This window comes from Artemia sp. Qi Xiang Cuo, chromosome 19 (genome assembly GCF_049724085.1).
Source record: "Artemia sp. Qi Xiang Cuo chromosome 19, ASM4972408v1, whole genome shotgun sequence".
In the NCBI taxonomy this organism is placed as follows: Eukaryota; Metazoa; Arthropoda; class Branchiopoda; order Anostraca; family Artemiidae; genus Artemia; species Artemia sp. Qi Xiang Cuo.
Genome location: NC_142812.1, coordinates 22,109,641 through 22,127,554, shown reverse-complemented (window position 1 = coordinate 22,127,554; position 17,914 = coordinate 22,109,641).

Genomic DNA, 17,914 nt, shown 5'->3' with positions numbered 1-17,914 from the left:
CTAACCTTCAGTCACCATGTTCTCACATGAGAACATCACAGCTTCGCTTGGTCTTCTTGGACCCTGTAGGTGGCAGCGATACTCGAGTATGCGCTCCATAATAATAAGTAATGCGAAAAGACACTGGCGAAGTTTCAAACCGATGATGCTAAATTCTGATTTTTAGCAGTATTTTGAAGTTGTTGCACATCCGTACTCGAAAGAATGGATCTACCAGGTATGTTTTCATGCATTTTTTTTACCAGATTTACCATGAAAATACGCGAAAAAAGGGGTTCATTTGTCCTTTTCAGTTAGTTACCCCATCTATAAAAAAGTTTACCTCGCTAGTGCGTTGGATAGATGCCGCAGATTTTTTCGAAGTAGCGTGTTCTTGGGTAAGGACAGTGTGACTTGATACTAACTTTTCTAGTTCAATAGCAGCATATTTGGTACAGTCAGAGTAACATACTTTTGTTTTTATTATTTTAAAAAATCAGTTATAACTTTTACCTGTAAAGTCGCTATTCTGGAAAAGCGACTCACTATCTTCTTTTCCAGGTCCATCCAATGATCGACCACGTCGAGTTCGTCACGCTGACATACTGAATGTCTTGGACGCGATCGACTCAGACCTTTCAGAGTTATCGGACCTACCAAACTCAGATGACGAAGGTGAAGATTGGGCGTCAGTAAATCTATCGCAGCCACACGATACGGATGAAGATTCATTATCGGAAGTTGAGGATGATGAGCCGCTCCTCCCCCCGCCTCCGAAAAATCGAAAACGCAGACTCGTATGGAAGAATGCGATCTTCTCGAAAGTTATCAACAATGCCGACCCGGCGCCGCCGCCACTTGGTCCCGAGGAGCCTATAGACTACTTCAAAGAATATTTTGATAGTGAATTTTATGAGTTAGCCGCCGAGATGACCAATCTTTATTCTGTACAGAAAACCGGCTCAAGTTTGGGTACAACAGCCTCTGAAATAAGAAGGTTCATAGGTATTCATATAGCGATGAGTGCTTTTAAATTCCCAAGGTATCGCATGTACTGGGGTAGTCGGACTCGGATACCTCTAATAGCAGACGCCATGAACTTCAATAGGTTTTCGCGTCTCCGAAATTTGTTTCATCTGGTAGATATCCTCTCTAAAGACCCGGAGAACACCGATCGCGTATGGAAGGTTCGTCCGGTTATAGACCGGGTCCTGAAAAAGACAGAAAGCATCGTACCTTCTGAGTATGTATCAGTCGACGAGCAAATGGTGCCGTAGACCGGTGCATTGGACATAAAACAGTATATCAGGGGGAAGCCAACACCGTGGGGCATAAAAATCTTTATGCTTTGTAACAGTAACGGCATCATACTCACTTTTGATGTTTACCAGGGTAAGAAAACTATCCTGACGGAAGAGCAGAAGCAGTTCGGACTGGGACCTGGAATGGTACTAGCTCTTGCTGGTCGCGTCCAGCTTCGCCCGCATACGAAAATATTCTTTGACAACTTTTTTACGAGTATTCCGCTCCTTGAAGAGCTTGAACGGAAAAGTATGTATGGCACCGGCACGATCAGAGCGAATAGAGTTCTTGGCGCAAAGTTGGAATCTGATACGTCTCTGAAAAAGAAAGGAAGGGGGCGTTCCACGAGCTAGTGAGTGGAGAAGTATGTCTGATCAAGTGGATGGACTGTAGATCGGTGATAGTCGCTTCTAACATGATTGGAAGCGGCAACGTAAAAAACGTGATGAAGTGGTGTAAGAAAACGAAGACAGAGGTACAAGTGACGCAGCCGGAAGCTATTGCGGCTTATAACCTGAGTATGGGTGGGGTTGATAAGCTTGACCAGATGGTATCCTACTATAGGACCCTCATTCGATCAAAAAAATGGACTTTGAGACTCGTATTCCATTTGATCGATCTTGCTGTAGTCAACAGTTGGCTTGAATATGTCGAGATTTGCAAGGCACAGAATATGAGACAAAAGAACATTGTCGATTCGTTCACCTTCCGACTCGACATAGCAGAGACTCTCATTATGTCTGAAGACACTCCTAGAAGAAGAGGCCGACCCAGATCTCTTCCTTCAAGCGAAGAGGAGGAGAGTGATGAAGAAGACTCGGTTGCCGAAAATCGTAGGAAACGAAAACTCAAATTTCGTAGGCCCTGCTCCGCCGTGAAGAAAGATTCCTTTGCTCATTGGCCAGAAAAATTTGCCGCCCAAAACAGGTGTAAAAATGCCCCCTGTATCATGAAGACTAGGTTCATGTGTACCAAGTGCAACGTCCCACTTTGCCTGGAAGAATCGCGAAACTGTTTCGCACAGTTTCACAAACCTAAAGAAACGTAAAAGGATCATTGTCAATTCAGTTTCTCGTTTTTTGTACTATATTTGAAGTCTCAGTTTTTCATTGGTTTTATACTGTATTTGAATAAATTTGGTCACACTGTCCTTGCTCAAGTACATGGTGGAAAAGAAAGAAGACGTTCAGAAAAAAATCTGAAAAAATTCCTGGTAAGTACTTATCCATCACATGGTTGACTTTCGCTACTCTCATAATTTTGACCTTCCAGGCTAAAATTCGTGACTGAAAGGGTTAAACAAAAATAGTCCAGAGAACATATAACAATGCCTTCAGGGTTGACGAAACACCCAGAGCCCTGGGGAAAGGCTGTAAGTTATGCCCTGGGGGACTATAAGGTTTTTATAGAATGGGTCGTCGTATAAACTCCCTCAACGTCCATCACTTCCCAAAAACAAACATCCGAACAAAGTTTTGATACATCTATGTTTTCAGCATTGTTGAAAGGTTCATTAATTTTGCGTTGGGGGATGTCAGACCTACCCCCCCCCCCCAAGGTCTCCGAGCAAGGGCTGTAAGTTAGTTAATTTGATCGTTGTTTACATATAGTATAAATCAAAGCATATTATTGGCCTAAGGATTGCTGATACGAGCGTATTAGCTATATTGTTGGAATGGCTTATCATGTCAAGAGGAAACTTTAGGGGTATCACGAGTGGGATATTCAGTTAACCAAAAGGCAAAATGTACCTGCAATTACTGCTATCAGTACTGCTGCTACTACTGTTCCTACAAAAACCTATACGACTATGATACTACTGCAATTAAGGCTAAGCGTTTAAAAATGAAAAATTTGACAGAATATTGAAGGGGAATTTGAACTAAATCAAAACACACTATGTGCATGCAGATTGTAAAAAGGCCGTATCTTAACCCTAGAAGGGTAAGCTTTCGTAAATTTTACGACGCAAAAACACTTTTTCACGGTTGCCATGGAAACGGATGCATTGTACGAACCGACCTCCCCGATATGCTAATATTATGACTATCCAGTTCTTGTGCCGTCACCGAGGTTATTATCTGAACCGGTTGGGGAGATAATAAGGGTGCGTAGTAAAATTTACGAAAGCTTACCATCTACGTAACTTTTTCACCTATTTCAGGAAAAGGGATTTTTTTTTATCAAAACTTGGTAATTAGTAAGCTTCTTCGGACAATGAGGTTAGATCAGCAAAAATTTTTCACACTGACAAATAGAAATGTCACGACTGACAACTTGTTTACATCGATTCCGTTTGCAGCAGAACTACTGAAAGAACCGTATCGACTGATTACAGCTGGTACAGTACGAAAAAACAAGAGAGAAATTCCGGAAGAGCTGCTTGTAAGCAAAGGGAGAATCACAGGAACCTCAATGTTCTGTTTCGATCGGGAGCTGACTCTAGTGTCTTATCCTCCTAAGCCATCAAAAATGGTCCTGCTTCTGTCAACTTGCCATGAGGGTACCAGTATCACGTATCCAAGCAAGAAGCCTGAGATCATTGAGTACTACAATAACACCAAAGGCGGTGTAGACACATTTGACCAAATGTGTAGTTCAATGTCAACGGCTCAGAAGACAAACAGGTGGCCCATGTCCATTTTTTATGGGTTGATCAACATAGCGTGTATCAACAGTTATATCATCTACTCCTTCAATATCTCCAAATATGGTGGAAGATCACTTTCGCGAAAGGATTTCATAAATATTCTGTCCAAAGAGTTGACCCAGCCGCATATGACCACTCGCTTAGAAGCCCCCACTTTGCAGCACTTGATCAGACTCGATATCAGTCAAACAATGGAGGTGACAGGTGAAATACATTCAGGAACGTCTGTGGAAGGGAGAAGAACGACCTTCAGCCTCTGCCCAGCGCGCATTCGCCGAATGACTACCAATTTTTGCAACCATTGCAAAAAGCCGTTCTGCGGTGAACACCGTGCAAAGTCATGCATACCATGTGACTCCAAGAAATGAAAGCAACCTTTTGTGCTGGGTAAAACATTATCTGAAGATCTGTTTTTGATAATTCCCACTTACTTTTAAAATACACTTAAGTGATGAGTTTTAAAAGTCAATGTTTCTGCAAGTAGTAATTTTTACGAAAGCTTACCATCTACGTAACTTTTTGGGAAGCTTACCTTTCTAGGGTTAAGAATGGATTTGGGTATTAAGTTGGAACTTTCAGAGAATACCTAAAGGGAAAGATCAATTGACAAAAAGGTAATACATGAATATCACTGCTAACACTACTACCACTGCTGATTTTACTAATGCTAATACTGCCGCAAAACTACTCCAACTTCTTTTTCAATTGCAAAAATTTCTACGACTTAGATAATTAAGATGACAAAGGCGTCAAAAGAGGGTTGAAAGCGCATATCGTCAATATTTTATGAACGGCTTACCGTGCCGAAGTGAAACTTCCGGGGCATCATGAAAGGGATGTTCAACTGATCAAAAGGCAAGATTTACATGCTACTACAACTATTAATGCTGCTGCTGCTACTACTCTTGCTACTACTACTAATGCATCACTAACGCTGGAACTACTTCTCCTGCTACCGCCACAACTACTGTGATGCTAGTTGGCTACTATTAAGGCTAAGTCTATGAAGATATCATTTGAGAGAATATTGATGGTACATTCGAACTAACAAACGCTATCAGCATTTAGATTGTCAAAAGGGCGTATCTTAAAGATTGATTTGTGTGTTCTGTTGGAACATCGTGAGTTGCAGGGGATGTTCAAAAAAAAAACCAAAGGTGATATGTGCATACTGCTACTACAACCATTGCTACTACGCAAGCTCAGGGTATTAAGGCGAAGCTTTCAACGAGTATTTAGGTGGATGCTGAACTACATCAAAACGAATTATGATTATGGAGATTGTCGAAAGGGTGACAAAGCAATACCGTGATAACGGTTTGCATTGTTAAGTTAGACCTTTCAGGGTCAAGTTGTTGTAAATTTTGAACTAGTCAGAAGACACTATGTGAATGCTTTTTATACTACTTCTACGGTTAATGTAACTAATGACACTAAGGGCATTAAATTGAAATTTTTAATGAACGTTTAGGGGGAGTTTCAGTTAAACGAAAAAACTATACGCATGCCTGTATTAAAAGGGCATATAAACAATATTATAGGCAGCGCTTCTCTATCATAACTAGTAACATCATTGATATTTTAAAGGAGGTAATTTGATTAGAAATTAAAAGTTCTAGTGCCCTTTTTAAGAAGAAAAAGCTATTGGAGGGCAATCAGCCCTCTAATTCTTTTTCCCTGAAAAAGACCATGTCAATATAAAACGAACAGAAAATAATTAAACAAAATTTTCCACAAAATAAACTTTCAAACAAAAGTAAAGAACGCCATTAAACCAAAAATGGGCAAAAATAGAATCAAATAATCTACCAAACGTCAAACAACCACAAATCAGCATCAATAAATAAATGAAACCCGAAACAGACAAAAATTACAATAAATAACAGAGTCAAATTCAAAATGAACAGAAATTAACATGATTAGGGATCACAACCCCTATGCCTTCTCAAGATCAGAACATAATTTGTATTTTAGAGAAAAAAAATCTAAACGTTTTCATATTTGTAACTTTGATAAATCAAAATTTTTAGATTTTAAGGAATAAATATTAGCATATGTATATCAAGCGGACACTGCGCATTCATTTGTATCTTTTTCAGTAAAGTACAAATCATGTTCTGGACTTGTAAAGACATAGGGGTTGTGAGCAACCCTAATCATGTGAGTTTTCACTCGTTTTGAGTTTGACTCTATTATTTATTCTAATTTCTTTTCTTTTTTGGTTTCATTTATATATTGATGCTGATTTGTGGTAGGTTTAGGCTTGGTAGATTATTTTATTCTAGTTTTGCCCATTATCGGTTTAATGGAATTCTTTACTTTACCTTGAAAAACTTATTTTGTGAAAAAAAAATCAATTAATTGTAAAAAAGAGCTCTAGCAAAACAGAAAGTGATAAGAGATAACTCTTCAGCAAGCTAAAAAAAATTTTTGGATATTTAAATCTTTTAAAGTGAAAAATGGTTAAATTATGAAACGAAAGCATGTCCAAGAGTCCTAATTTGTCCTATAAAACCATTCTTGAAAGCTTAGGAACATATTAACCGCTTTCTAACCAAACAAAAAGCCACTATTTCTTCAAGAACAAAAAATCATTCTGTTTAATAAATAAAAATATTGAATTAATGAAATTATGATCTCAAATACAGATCAATTGGGCTATCTAAAATAATAATATAAAGAATAATAAAAAAAGAAAAGAACTTTTCCAAAGAAAACCGTTTGGAAAAAATCGAACCCAGCTTACACATTGCCACCCATCCTGTCGAATATTGTATATCGTAGTCTCCTTTATTGTTATTTTAGATATATAAACAAGCGTTGAGCTTAATTTTGAATTCTACGAGCTGTCTAAAAGACTCTTTGACCGAGTATCATCTCTTTGTCCAGAAAAATCAGATAAAACACCTTATGTCGTAGAATCTTGGGAGAGGAATCATTCAATTAGAAATCAAAAATTCTAGCACCCTTTTTAAGATTAAAAAATTCTAAACGTTTTTATATTTGAAAAGATGTAGGCTTAAAACAACATTTTTCCTATTTGTCAGATGAATCTGACAAAATCCACTAAGAAATATTATTAACAGATCTAAATTAATAATTTTTTAATCTTATTATTACTGTTAAAATATTATTAATACTGTCTATAATAATATTATGTCGTTATTAATATTATTATTATTTTTATTATTATTATTATTTTTATTATTAAACATTAATATTGTTAATTTTCTAATATTAATAAATTAGTGTTGATGCAAGTTTTCTTGTGTTTTTTTTTTGCCAATTTCTAGCCATTCTTATTTTCTGCTTCAGCAGACCAATTGTGACGTTAAAGTCAAAGAAAATCAGCCCAGTTGAAAAATTCTATTTTGTTTAGAATATATAATAAGAATCTTTCAAATTTTGCCAGAAAAAAACAGCGTCATTTTTAGCTGAGCAATTCTCTTATCATATCAACGAATTTTAGTTGTTTGTGAGCTTACATAAATTAATTTCATAATTCTGCATTCCTGGTTTTTGATTGGATAGTGTACGCAAGTTTCAAAGCTTTCACAATATATCTGCTATTTTATTTGTAATAGTACAGTAGATCTATAGTAGGACTTCAGTCTCCATCCTCCTAATTTTTGTAAATTATCACAGTTTGTTTTGATTTTTAAACAACAAAAAAAGGCTCAGAAACTGCAAATTTGTCTCTTCAATACCTCGGTTTGTTTATACTTTTATCTCATCATTTCTTTTACTCATAATTTAACTTAAAATGAAAGCAATTCAAAATTAAGTGAATGCCAACCTTGATTCAAGCAAATCTTTTTATCTTAGCCTCCCGCCCCTATAAAGAAGCTTCCGGGTTAAACCCTGCTACCCATGCACAGCGATTTTGCTGTCAGTACTAGCCAGGGTTGCCGCCCCTAGCGACATACCGCAATTTCTAGTGATTATTTATGTTGCCTAAATAAAAACAAAATCACTAAATCAGCACATAAATCACTAGATAATTGAAGAAAATTTCTAAATAAAACCAATAAACGCTAAAATCTAGTGTATTTCTCATCGGATGGCAACTCTGGTAGTAGCATCTATCAAGTAGAGTTATTCTCTAACTCAAAAACTTACGAACTATAAATCACAGCAACTGTCAGAAACAAAATTAAGTTTGGTTGATAATTGAGCTTTGTTTCGTCGTATGACTGACGCTGGTTGTTTGTGAGTCTACATTAATCATTTTTTTTTTTATTTTTTACAATTGTGTAACAAAGTTCAAAGCTTTCCCAACAAATTTGCTTTTTGCATTGTAATAGTACAATCATAGGTTTGGAGAAACTAGACTACTAAATAACTGGAGATGGTAAGTTTCTGTTTTTTCCTTTTGTCCCTTTTTCGTGTGTTTTTAGTCTCCCTTCATTTTTAATTTACTTTTCATTGTATTTATTCCATGCTATTCCAAGTGGGTCATGTGGTATTTTTACAAAACTGAACTTACAACCCAAAACGCTGAAATAAGTTGTTTCTGTAAATTGGCTCAGAACTTTTTTCCAATATGACAATTCAAAATGTGTAAAACTTATCCTGCATATAACAAGACATTGGCTTCTTTGTCCTCCTTCACTCTTAGCACCACTATTTGACTTTTTTCAAAGTTCTTCAAGAACTAGTACTTAAGACTGTAACAGCATTATGAAAGACTTAAATGTTTTTATCTTAATTTCTAAGCAGTGTCTGGAGTGAAAGCGCTTATTTATTCCTATTTTCTTTAAACGACAAAATTGTCAGGGCAAATGTTTAAGGAGGTTATGGGTAAAGAAAACACTTCTATTCCAATTGAAAACGCTCTCAGTAAATTACTGGTCAAACCGTAGCTTCGTGAACAAAGTGCTAGTGGTCAGAAGCATCACTTGCCAAAATGTTTTTGGGGGAGTGGGAAAGTGGATTTCCCCGACTGTCTGGTCATTTCAACCTACTGAGTTGGGTGATAAGGCTATTAAAATTACTTCATTTGGTTTGTATTCCGACTGAGGCTGATCTTCTTTCATTTAATTCACATATTTCCATCAGCCCATGTACCGGTACTTAGACCATGTATTATACCAAACACACTCGAGAAATGAAGTCAGGTTAATCATAATTAAATATACCAAAATATGAAAAAAATATAATACTTTAGAAGCAAAATTTTAGAAACTACGACAAAGAATTATGGAAAGCATTGTGAACGCATTATGGAAAGCATTATGGAAAGCATTGTGAACCGCTCAGAACGCATTGTGTTAAATACCTAACATAGCCAAGCCTAACCAAAATACCAATTTTATATATTAAATAATTCATTAAAATATACTTGCATCGTAGTTTTTCACGACCCTAAGCTAATTGTCTCTGAATACAGACAGATAAAACTTTTTTTTCATATCTAAGAGAGTTAACTTCTCGAGTGTTTTTGGGTATGTTACGTAAGTTAAGCACCCATGTACCTAACAAGAAAAAGTATTGAGCCAGTAAAATACTGGAACATCGAGCCATTATTTTACTGTCTGGCTGGAAACATTGGGGGCTGGACGTCCCTATCCTCTCTCTCAACACCTGACACCCCTGTTAGTAGTATAAGCAGCCCCTCATAGAAAAGATGTCTAGTTCGTTTCAAGTTTCGAAATCGGTCCTTGCTTTCATTTGAAAATGCTTGTTTTATTTCCAAAGGCACTACCTATCTACTTAGTTTATTTATGATTTATAATCATAGCCCTAACTCTACTTTTTAATGTCAATTGTGATTTTTTTTTCTGGTGGATTATATGTGAAATATTGGTTCATAAGATTTATACGGGTTATAAAAGTTATCTGAAGCAATATAAACATGAAATCGAGGTATTTCGTTAGTAAATTCAGTCACAAAGACTTTCTGAAAGAAAATACTTATTGTGCAGGAAGTAACGCTACAAGAGAAATAATGGTACGTTTTACTGACAATTTACAACATTTTTTAAAAAAATCAAGAATTGATTCTTTTATAGGTGGGCAGTATTTAAAGAGTCAATGGGTGTTTGGATATATCCTATTAACTTAGAACATCTTATTTGTATGAAAAATAGTCCTTTTCGAGTGGTTTAGGATAATCTTGAAAATCATACGACAACCTAAGCTTCCCTTCCTCCCCAAAATAGTGCTCCTTGTTAGAAAAATATAAGTACGCTTCAGTCCTTCAATAGCATGTCCAAGCACATTTGTGCTTGTTAGCTGCTCTAATACTTCTCCGCAAGCATATAGACCCTGCCCCTGTTCGTAGGCTTCGCAAATTATGATCGTCTTTTCCACCATTAGCATAAAAGCTGTCTGGGGTTTTCCTCCAAAAGTATTCTGAAGTTATAACGGATTATCTTTCCTCAGGCGTTTGAAGAAATATTTGAAGTAGTTTGTTCGCTGCTCAAACACAAATCTTCTAGTGCATCCTACTCCCGTCACCTTGAATAGTGTTGGCCTCCCCTATCTACTGGGCAGAGGCAGCCTTACTGGTGCCCTGGGTCTTGTGCAACCACCAAAGCGCGGGGCCTGATTTCGTTGTTATAATGTAGCAAGGGTAATAATAATGTGGCCTCCAGCGTGAGCGGTAACAATGTGATTCTTAATCCATCTGGGAGAAAAAATTTTACGCTAAACAGAAAAATCACATATTACGGAGTAGAAGAAAGGGAGGGATGAGGTGCTACAGGAAGTCCTAGAGTGGGGATAACTTAAATTAACTAAAGAAGCAAAAGAATAAGACATTTGTATTGTAACCAGGGCCAAAAGGCCCTAACGATTTTGACAATTTTAGAAAGTGTTTGACAGTCTCACAATCACTGGCCCTGCTCTAGATGATGGGGAGCCCTACGTTTGTAGACCCCGGCCGTAAATTCCAAAGTTTTCCTGAGGCCCCTCGCGAAGTCAGAAAATTATATTTGGCCTAGTTGGTCGGGGCCCCGTGAGGCGTGGGGCCTAGTACAATCGTACCACTTGCCACTCCCAAATGCCGGCACTGATATTGGTCTTTCATTTACAGCGTAATATTGCTGCCTAAGTAAAGAGCGAAGAGGGTAAAATGTACTTTTTTCACCAAGACACTTTGTATGGGAGGAGCTGTCATAGAAACTTCCGAAAGTAGCTCATTTGATTGGAAATTGAAGAGGAATTGTTCAAAGTAGTCGACTACAGCTGCTTGCAACTGCGACTACTTGTGACTTTAAGAACTTACATTCATGACTACTTGTGACTGCGACTACTTGAAAGTGATTGTGACTACTTGCAACCGTGAACACAAATGCAAATCAGAAGAGGCTCACTTGAACGGATACTAAAAGTTCTAGTGCCCTTTTCCGATTACCAAAACGATTGTGCCACGGAAAAGGGGCAATTCCTGCCATTTTGTGGCACCAAACTAAGTTATTGCTATTGATTGACAATTCTGCGACAGCCAATTCAGAGCTACTGCGAAAGCAATGCCAAATGGTAGCGTATTCGTTCATGAAAAGTCACATAGTCAATACAAGATAAATTGTTAGCATTGTAGATAACTATACTAGATAATGGTTAATGATGAATAAGTCTTTTATAAGATTTGCCTCGTATTTAAAAAAAAACTTAAAATGAAAAAAAAAGTGAATTTAAAAAAATTTCCTGATTAAGGTAAAGAGCAAAATATATCTGGAAAGCAAAACTAACTTGTAATACTTCCCTATATTTTTAAAATTTTGAATCACTAGGGCCTAACTGAAAACCAAGCTTCCTTGGATTTTCTAGAGAATCTAAATTCTGTTCTACAAGTCATTCATGTCTGAACATCAGGAAACAATTAACTTATTATTCAGTTCTTTTATTATTAAAATTTTCTATATTTTTAACTTTTTCATTAAAAAAATGTATTTAAATTTTGAATTCTTTCATTTTTTAATTACGAAGTTCTTTTATTGTTAAATATTTAGTTATTGTCAATATTATTTAGTTGTTTTGATTTTCCAGCTAAAGAAAATGAAACGATTGAGGATTTCTTTTTTTAACTTAATGATGAAATTCGGCGCCGTTTTTGTACATCGGCACCGAAAACTAGACAAATTTGCAAGCTCAAATCAGTGCCGTTTTAATTTCATATTTAAGCCGTAAAAAGCTAAGTATTTCCACCCCTTTGTCCAAGAGATTTTTTCGAAGTTCTTCAAGAATGAATAATTTAACATTTTAGCAGCGTCTTTAGTGGTTTTTATCTGAACTTTTCAGGACCGGAAGGACTCATTTATTTGCATTTTCTTGCCAAACCAAATATTTGAGAACGCTATGAGTGAATAAAATACTACTGCTCCAATCGAAAACTTTTCAGTAAATTACTAATCAAACTTTAGCTCCAAGAACATAGGGAACATTACTAATCAAACATATGTCACCACTATTTATACGGTACCGTACAAGTTCTCGAAAGTTCCCTTCGTTTGTCAATTGGTCGCTATCTGCCAATAATTTTCCATCATCTGTATGGCCACGAAGAGCAATGTTCTGGCAACCCAAGAAAACAATTGATTTTCAATTGGCTTCAGTCTCGGTCTGTTTCCTTGCACTTGTCTGCTGCGTTGTTCGTTTGTAAGGTTAAAATGCTGGTTCAGGGTTACTATATTTTAGACGGAGATGTTTACCTGCGTCAACTGAATCGCGGTGGTACTGATTATTTTCATGAGATACCAAGTCGCCGTCTTTTCCAGTTAGTTTAGTAAAAGTCGCGAGGGGCTTCTTTACCAGATTTTGCAATTGATTGGAGTCTCTAAGCCTTTGGACGTTACAAAAAACACGATATTTACAGAATATGCCCCTCATCTTATTTGAGAGTACTAGCCAAGAGAATTCTTCCAAGCGCGTATATTTGAAAAATCTATTTTCCTCCCTGCCCAGCTTCATGTGAACTGAATAGGGGAAGCTGTAGTTATATGGCGCAGTCCAAAGGCTCTGAAGCAATTGATATCACATACAATTTTTCATCCAATTTTTCAATTCTATTGATAGAGCTTACGATATCATTTTCGCAGAAAGTGCTTATAATTTTTTATGCTTGTGTTAGGCTTGGGGATACGCACTTCAATTAATGCTACCGAATCAACCCCAATTTCACCATTCGTCACAGCGGTGGAATCACTATCAGCGCTGAATTCTCATTCTTTATGTCTTCAGCTAGGCGTAGATCGTCCACTCGCCTAGCTTTCCAACAAAAAATTGTCTATAGTTGACAGTTATCTTTGCTTCGACATCGTAACTGGTTAATATTATCCAAATATTGTATAGTTTTCAAATCCTTCTATAATCGCTAGTAATAATTCAAATATAAAACGACCAGAAATTATTATCACAGAATAAATAAAATCCAAAGTGAACATAAATTAAAATTAATTATGCCATCAAAAATATATAATATAGATTAATAAAAAAAAGTCCTAAAACGAGTAAAAATAAAATTTAGTTCAAATTAGGCTTAAAAGGATTAGAAATTACAACAAACAGAAGTTTGGCTGCTGCTCTAACCCCTCCCTCCTCCCCAAATCCTAAACCTTATTGAATATATTTTATCCTTGGTATTTTATTACAAATTCTAAATATTTTAAACGGTGTACTTTAGCTTTTCAAAACATGGACGAAAAATAGAAAATAAAATCACTATAATAATCAAGATATTAAAAAGTATTTTTTTTGATTGTTCAAATTTTTATTAATAAAAAATTAAATGTAGTCTGTTTTCAGTCAAGCACAAATAACGCAATTAAGCATAGGAGGTTTAATTTTATGGGAGGGTTGCGGGGTAATAGCCAAACTCCTGTTTGAAGTAAGGTCTGTTCGTTCGGTGTTATTTGAGTATTGGTTTCTATTTTTACTCGCTTTAGGATTTATTTATTCATCTACTTCAGTATCTTTTATCTTTGTAGATGATGTGACTATATATTTTAAGTTTTGTCTGTTTTTGGTTTCATATTTCGTTTGATAGTAATTTCTTATTACTTACCCAGTTGGGTAAGTAATATGACAGGTTACCCAGTTTGACCCCCCCCCCCCGAAATTTTTGACCGACTTGAAAATAAGTCGAAAATTAGTAAAACCTAGGTAAAAATCAGTAAAATTAGTCGAAAACTGAGTCAAAAATTAGTAAACCCCCCCAAAAAAAGTCAAAAATTAGTAAAACCCCCCCTGAACAAAAATCCTGGATACGGCCCTGAAGGGTGGTATCATCGGCAAAAGTAACAAGAAAATCCGAGGTATGCAAACTATAGTAATGGGTACGGGAGACTGTTGGATGACATAGACGACAGCAATAAAGAGGATTTTTATTTCTGGTTTAGAAAGTTAATATTATTTTAGGACTTTGTTTGTGCTCGTCTTAAGTTTAGACGTGACTCTTTACATATCTTTGAAAACTTCTTTTTTGTGGATATTTTTTAAGATTAATTTCAGTCCGTTTTTGGTTCCTGAAGTTTTATTACTAGCCAATATCAAGAATACTTTGTCAGATATCTTTGTATCATGAATACTTTGTCAGATTAATGGAATGCCCATATAAATAATGTCCTACGACAAGCAAACTCCTCGCTTTCCCTCCTTAAACTTTTAAATAAATTTAATTGCCCCCAATCACATTCACTACAAGTATACATTTCTTTTATGCGTCACATATTAGAGTATTGGGGGACCCTGGCATCCTGGCCTCTCAAACGAAGCAACACAAAAATTGAAAATGTCCAAAAGAGAGCTCTAAGAATTATTTTTAAAGAGGGCAAGATACCATATTTGCATTTTTAAATATTTCAAAACTAGAGACCCTCGAAAGACGAAGAAATAATTTGTGCCTCCGTTTTGGTAAGTTGGCACTTTTGAACCCCCGTACTGCGAACCTTTTCCCTGAATACCATGTACCTGATAGAAATCGTCCTCCACGAACTGTGTCCCAGCTTATCCCCACCTTATCTCCCAATCTCTGTGTTGCTGCATGGCACAATGAATCTTTTGTCCCTTTTTTTACTGACATAATGAACAGTTTGTAATTTGAACAAAAATTTTTATCCTTACTCATGCATCATAAAAGAAACAGCTCTGGTTTCTTTTTACTCTTCTTTTTTTGTTTTCCTATCCTCTTTTTATGTTATTTTTCTAACATCTATTATTTTGTATAGGCCTATTATTTATTTTTTCAGTTTTATAAGTTTTTATCTTTTTAACTAGTTTCCATTTTGCAGTTTTTAATATAATTTGCAAAGGAATCATATAGCATTCCGTTATTTATTTATTTTGATTTTATTGCATTGGTTGCCAATTTTTTAGTTATTGTGCTTTTGTTATGATTTTCTTGCTTGTTTGTTTTATTATGGACTTCGAAATTCGAATTTGGCCCTTCAGGGCTTGTGATAGTAATTTCTCGAAATAAATATCTATCCATCTATCCATATCTATCCATGTGGGATTGTAATTTAAATTCTAAGTTACATTAGATGATTTGAGCGCTATCTTTGATTTTATTATAATTCTTTCATAAATTTCGTTTAATTCAATATCAAGGTTTAGAAAGGTTCTTGAACACGGTTTGGAAAGATTTTTATATATACCGACCTTATGTCTTTCTTGTTTCGTGAACTCAGGAGCTTCCAAAAAGGAGACAGGTACAAGACATGAGGCAAAGCTACTGCATTATAAAGACGAGCCAAATATTTACGGCTTGAATTGCGACGGCTAGTGACAACACCCGCATAGGCAATGCGTACTTTTTCAGAAAGGTGTTCAATAAGCAAAGACTGGGTCTCTCGAAGATTACGACCAATCGGGAGGCCAAGGTACGTAATGTGACTAGACGGTGTTACGGTAATTCCACCAAGCCTGACTGTAGCATTATCTTCAGGGCAATTAAAAAACAAAACAGCATACTTTTCTACATTAAACTGCAAATCAATATCAGCATAACTTTTTTCAAGACGCGAAAAATTATTTTCTAATGAAGAAAGCAACCGAGACAGATTTAAAAGATCATCTGCAAAACCCAGAAGTAACAAGTCAATATGCTTGCAAATATAACTCGGAGAGATAACCTGTTGTGCATCATTAACACTGTTATTATACAAAGTAGGAGACGTTATAGCCCCTTGCTTAATTCCCTTATGTACGGATATCTCCCCACTAAGGTCACCATCTTGCAAACGAACACGAAGCTTGAGGTTCCTTTACATATCACGTAGTGACCTTACAATAGAAGAACGCACGCCTCGCTTACACAGCTCAACCAAAATCTGGGCATGAATCCCAGAGTCAAAAGCTCTCCTGACATCATACTGACCTAAGATCAAAGTTTCTCGCGAGAGATGAGCATCAAGTAATATGTTAGCAAGAAGATAAAGTACATGGGTGCACCCCAGGCCTTTTCGAAAACCAAACTGGTGTGGAGGCATCTCACACTTATCATAAATCTCATCAAACAAAACAATCTCGAATAGTTTACAAAATACTGAAGATATCGTTACTGGCCGATACTAAGAAGGCTGTTCGGCTGACTTCCCATTCTTTAATATCAGTATAACCATACCCAGACTAAAGCAACTCGGGACTATCCCTTGTGTCAAAATCATCTGAAACAGGAGGGCAATATGATGGTAAAAAACATAACCTCCTAAAGAAATATGTAGAGCACCTTTTGAGTATATCAAAGGCTTATCGCAGCCTTTTGAGTATACCTTTTTCAGCTTTTTAACGGCCTGGCAAATTGTGACCGGTGACACTGAGAAATCGTCGAAGGTGTCGGTAAGCATAGAAGCCAACTCATTCTCGTAATTAGACTGCAGAACTGGATCAGGCGCTTTGAACTCGGACTCAAAGTAAGCACTCCACTGATTAGTAGAAATATTAGACGTAGGCTTGGCTTCTTCAGGCTTAGACCGAAGCGACCAAATAAGGTTTGGATTCTTACTGAGCTTTTGCACAAAATTTTCTTTGAGGGTTGCACGGTGGGCATCTAACGTTTTATTGAACTTTCGTTTAGTATGGATTCGAATCTCGTTCACTATTCCACTTCGTGGCTTCCCACTATCATGCCAAACTTTCAGCCATAGCTTCGCCGACGCACAAGCCGCCGCTAGCTCCGGATTTCTAGACCACCCTTTCACCTGTGATTTATTACGGATACGCTTCACAGGAACTGCTACACTCTCCGCGATACTCAGAGCATGCGATATTTCTGCACAGTACATGTTTATCTGCAGACGCATTTCACTTTCACTGCAATACGAGTTTGCATTTCTCTGCAGCAGATGGAAGGGAACTTTTATTTTACTCAGGATATCCCCAGAAGTAGCCGCAAAGAGATCATTCGACACCTGTTTCCAGTCACTGTATACTCTCCATTGGGATTTGCACGGACCCGACAACTTTGGACAGTCCAGTGTTATTGACAATGACAAAGGGAAATGGTCAGAATAGGAACCATCAACTCTAACATCTACTTTGTCACTCACGGGGAAGTTCGTTAACACATGGTCAAGATTTGAGACGGTGTTGGCAACACTGATAAATGTGTAAGTTTTGTCCTTATCAACGACATTTAACTGATCAGGAAGGGAACCTGTAACGATTTGAGTCCTTACGGATTCGGTATTAAGTAGGTCACTGCTGAAGTCCCCTATTAATAGAACTTTTGTATTCCCAGGAATTTGAGCCTTCACGAAACGGCTTAGCTCAGTACGTGCAGCCGTGAACTTGCTGTCCGAGAGGCTAGATCTATAATTAGTAGGAAGATAGACGTTTATTATCACAGTATCGCGAACTTTAACAGCGAGGAAGTGTTTACTTGATGCTAAAAGTTCAGCCTGAAGAGACTTTCTCACCAAAGTGGCTAAACCACCAGATGGCCGACCTCTGGATTTCACACGTTCAGCTGGCCGAATAAAACACTGGAGTGAACTTGAGAACTTGAGCAGGTTAGTATTGTCCTCGGAAAGCAGGTGCTCT